At 30.9% G+C, this 5,050-nt stretch overlaps 1 long non-coding RNA gene across 1 annotated transcript; it reads right to left on the reverse strand.

Annotated features, from left to right (window-relative positions):
- On the reverse strand, window positions 1-4,777 carry LOC136272258 (uncharacterized). Its single transcript, XR_010710214.1, has 3 exons — window positions 4,355-4,777; window positions 1,106-1,179; window positions 1-165 (listed from the first exon to the last, which is right to left on the reverse strand). It is a non-coding gene; the product is annotated as an uncharacterized lncRNA (long non-coding RNA).
- Between the last annotated feature and the right edge of the window lie 273 nt (window positions 4,778-5,050).

Genomic DNA, 5,050 nt, shown 5'->3' on the forward strand with positions numbered 1-5,050 from the left:
TATACGTAACGTGATATTATAAAATTAATTATACAATGAGAAATATACAGCTGATCATGTAATAATGAAGTAAAAAAACGTATAAAACAGATACTAATAGTCATCGGAACAGAATTCTGGACAGCGGCGGAAGGCTCTTTTGATATCATCCATGTCAACAGTTCCCTGTGAAATAAAAATTTGCTTACCTCGTCATTTGAACACGGTTTATAGCATAGACAGAAATTTCAAAAACAGATTTTTTTAAGAAGGCTCGGTGGTTAACGAATTAACCATCAGATCTACACAATATTTCAAGATATGAATTTTTTACCTATACACCATTAGAAATTCCACAAATTTTGACTTCTTAAAGGGGCATGGTCACGATTTTGGTCAGATTCTATGTTTCTGTTTTTATTATTTTATTATGCTTTAGGAATGCATTTCTAGTTATGAAGTGAAATTTGAGAGCCAGTTGTAGAGTTATAAGCAAGATACAGGGCTCACAATTCCTTGTCATGTAAACAAGGCTCGTGTCCTGTTTTTGTTTACATAGGTTCATTATACCAGTAAAACATCTTTTTTACGTTGATTTGTCTGTCTACTTATCCATTCTAAGGATAAATAAACAGTTCCTAACGTTTAACACATTCATTTTAGGTCTAAAACTGGAATTTTCACTTCTACATTCAAAATGTAAACAAAATCTGTGTTTACATAGCAAAGAAATAATGCAAGCTCTGTAACTCGCTTATAACTCATCGAATGGCATTCAAATTCGAAATAACTATTAAAAATGTCTTAGTGAAGCATTATAAACATTAAGATCGGGAAGATAATTTTTGACCAAAATCGTGACCATGCCCCTCTAAGTTGAATATTTTCCTATATTTTTATACAGAACTCTTCTTCTAAAGGAGATCAATACAGTCTAAAGAGGGTCACAGCCATCGAGCCCTCTTTAAAAAAACACACATCAGATTGAAAAGTATCAATACCTCATTGTGGTTATAACTCAAAATTGATGGTAAGAAATTATCAATTTATAACGAAACTACATTGATTTATTCGAACTTATTAATGCAAATCTACATGGTTCAAAGTAAAGTAAGTTTTTCATTACGTAAATAGTTTCCAGATTAACTCTGCCCTGGAATAGTAATTCGTAAGCCATGTCGCAGTTAGTATTTGTTTTGGCTGAAAAATAAAAGACGAAAGAATTTATTCAAATGAAAACGTTTTAGAAAAAAAACCAATACATTTCATCGTTATCATGAAGATATTGCACGTAGCAAAAGATTGAATATTCTAATTTAGGGTCACATAAACGCGCTAAATACACGTAGAGTATTTAGATGGACATCTGCGTTTCAGAGCCATTTGTTTCTTTCAATGCGAGTGCTAGACCTAAAGTATCCTTCGTATGAACACTATTTCAAATTCATGTATAATTATAAATTGCACCACATGTATAATATAATGAATATACACATAGTGTCTAGTAAGGTAAACAAAAAATCAAAAACAAAGGTAGTTATTTTTTTTTATCCGTTATGCGCATCCTGCCGGTGTTTCATTGAATACCATGAATATAAAGAAATAAGGGAAAATCAAATGCTTCCTTAAGGTGCCTCACTACACCTTGAAATAGTTTCTCAAATCAACAGAAAATTACTTGATTATGATAGATAGCATGATGGATAAGAAGTATATGTGTCAAATAGGCGAAAAAATGTTCAATTTAGATAAAAAAAAAATGATATTTTAAAAAATTCCATTCAGTAAACATGAACAAAAGCCCAAGGCGGATTCGAACTCATGACCTGCCGTTCACAAGCCCGATGCCTTTTTTTTATCCTTTACAATTTAAGCCTGATACTTTAACCATTGAGCTATTACGATATACATCTGAATAGATTAATACAAACAGTTTAACAAAACATCTAAATCGCTATCTTGTGACGTAGTGTCTTAAACAGTATAAGTCGCGGTGTAGTGAAGTACCTTAAGGTGGGTCTCTACTTGGCGTTTTGTTTTTTGTTTTTTGGTTAAGGGATTTTTTTTTCTCTTTAAAGTAGGAGTTTTCTCGATATCCGACTTACATGTTATTTTGAGGAATTCATGAATTTTTTCTCGCAGTCAAACAGACCATATTACCAAATGATAGTCTCATCTTAATCAAATTTGACCATCTTGTTTTCGCATGAAGGTCAGGTCAAGGTCACAATCTTTTTCCTCAACATACAGGATAATAAAATAGATGTACATGTAGTTATCTGTAGTTATCTGTTTAAGATGTGAAATTTCTATTCTTCAAATGATAAAATATCACAACGTCTATCAGTTTATAAAACTTAATTGAAACAAATATATATTTTAAATTGATATTGCTTAGCGTGCATATCCTCAAATTTTCTTAAATTCTGAAGATATTTGATTATTTTTCTATGCTTCCAATATTGATATATTTCTGATCTTTACATATTATGAAACATGTATATAAAGATATCAGTTGACAGAAAAGCGAATATACTGACCATTTAGTAAGAGAGAAAATCCGGTTTTATTGGCTTTTCTCTACACAAATCTATTTATAGAACGAGCACTTAAAAAACTTATAAAATATAATTTGATAGGAAAAAATTATTTCAAAAACAGATTCTGAAACCAAAATATCTTATTATTAGTTCACATTAGTTGAAAAATCCAGCATAAAATGTTACTGTTTTAAAAGAGCCAAATAGGCTCATAAATGTACAGTAATTTTGAATTACAAAATCGTGATATTTTTTCTACTCCAGTGTTCTGCAAAAGCTAATGTTCTTGTTAGATTCTAAAATTTGATTACATTTTTTTACGCCCAATTGTATAATAGTAAGAAAGAAAAAATTGATCTTTTAATCCTCTCATCTTATTTTAATGAAAATTCAAATGTACTTTTGATATTTTGACAGGTCAAAATCTAGACAAGACTCCTCCCCTAAATTTAAAATTTGACAAATGTTGTATTTAACAAGCAAAAAACAAAACAAAAACAACCTTAACCAGTAATTTTTCCAATCTTCAATTATATGCAGATAAGCCAGATATATAACCCCTTGCTTAGTTTCGTTAATACTATAAACCAAACAAATCAAATCAGAGATTGTTAGTGTATTTTTAAGCCTAAAATGTTTATTAAAAGAATCAAAAGTATAATTATATATTCAATTTGATTTTTCCATTAAAGAATTTCAGAAATGTAGAAGTAGAAGACGCCTAATATCACTATATCTAATGTCCTAGTAAACCAATTCAAATCCTGGTTTTTGTTTTCAATTTAATGTAAAAAAGGGTGTTTTTAATCAGCTTTATACCAAACTTTAAAAAGAGGCTTTCTCTTATTCGAGGGATCAAACAACATTTGCGAACATTTTACATATACTTGCAATACTCATTTTCTCTAACTAGTCAAGTTAATTCAAATGCATCTGATGCATATGTTGAATTGCATCATTAATCATTTTCTATTTTTTTTTTATAAAAAGCAAAGTAACCAACTTACCTAGAGAAATAAAAAAGATAACCATATATATTGTAATCACAACAAGGAGCGCGTGGACAGCCATGTCTCTTTGTTAGATGTAGTAATCTCTTTGCATTTTACACGCTTTTAATATCACAATTTATAAGCAACTCATTACAAATTAATAGGCAATATTGGTTTTTCGGGCAAAATTGATAAAATGTTGTTAATTTGAAATGTGACCTAGTCATACCGGGCAAAAGCAGCCCCCTTAACTATAAGACAATTGTAACTGTGATATGTAACTGTATCCTATTTGATATTTGAAATTATCAGCTTCTGGTGTGAAGTTGCCTCTGCACTTTGCCTACATTTTTGGGTTTTTTTGTAATGTTTTTTATTCTGTACGACCAGTTTTTACTCATTCATGCAATCGCTTTAGTGTTTGCTGGTATGTAGTTTTTAAATCTAAAGTTAGAAATAATTCTAAATCTAAATCTAGAAATTTGCTAGTAAATAGTTAGATTTAACATTAATAAAAGATATTTGCTATCCATATGCAACATTCGTAAAAACTTAGACCTACACAATGGTTTGCTGACAGTTTCATAGGCAAGCACCTTCTCTCGATATACATGTAACAAACACTTTGCGGAATTTGATTTCAATCGGATGAAAAACGGTAAAATACTATGTTCTATGAGTATTTGTTTTATTGAATTGGTATGGAGTAATTATAATATAATAATGGTTTTTATCTGTTACATTTTTTTAAAAATTTGATATATGATTTTATCCATGTGAGAATAAGACTCACTTATACTTAACAAATAGATGCTTTCATTTTCAATGTTTACTAAAAAGTACCTGCAGCTGCGTAGGGATGGCATGGGACCTGTTATAGTATATGATCGTATTTGCTCGTCCACCCCGTCAATCATGTCAAGAATTACCCTTCGAGGAAAGCGATATCTTGAAATAAGCTCCGAGTCATTAAAAAAGTCCAGTGGTTGGGTTCTATCTCGAAAAACACGCTGCTGTCTCAGAGAACGCTGCATAAATAAATATGTCGCCATTTTTATTACGCTACGTACGTTCCTACGTCTGCTGAACGTCACCCGTAGATTTTGACGTAAATCTATGCCAAAACGTAAGATACGACCTTTAGTAAAACGCAAAATCAGGCTAAGTTACGTCTACGTCTACGTTTAGGTCTACGTTTCGAGTTACGACCTTTAGTAAAACTGGCCCCTGGGCCTTCTCCATTCGTGTTCATGCGCTTGGTTAGAGATCATTGAAATCTTCTGCTATTTATGATTCTTAATATTGTTGCGTAGGTTTAAAAAACAATCCTATGGGTCAGAAAGATTTCGTAATTAGAATAATAAACCCCTGTATATGTTCAATAGTATATGGCATTTTAATAATCACATACATATAATTTTATAAAAAGCAAAATAGCGGAAAAGGCAAAACAGACTCAGGAAGTGAGTATTAATCCCATACATATTCATCTACAACAAACGTAGATGGATAGATAAATACCAATCCCATACATATACA

The sequence above is a fragment of the Magallana gigas genome, chromosome 2, assembly GCF_963853765.1.
Source record: "Magallana gigas chromosome 2, xbMagGiga1.1, whole genome shotgun sequence".
Classification (NCBI taxonomy): domain Eukaryota; kingdom Metazoa; phylum Mollusca; class Bivalvia; order Ostreida; family Ostreidae; genus Magallana; species Magallana gigas.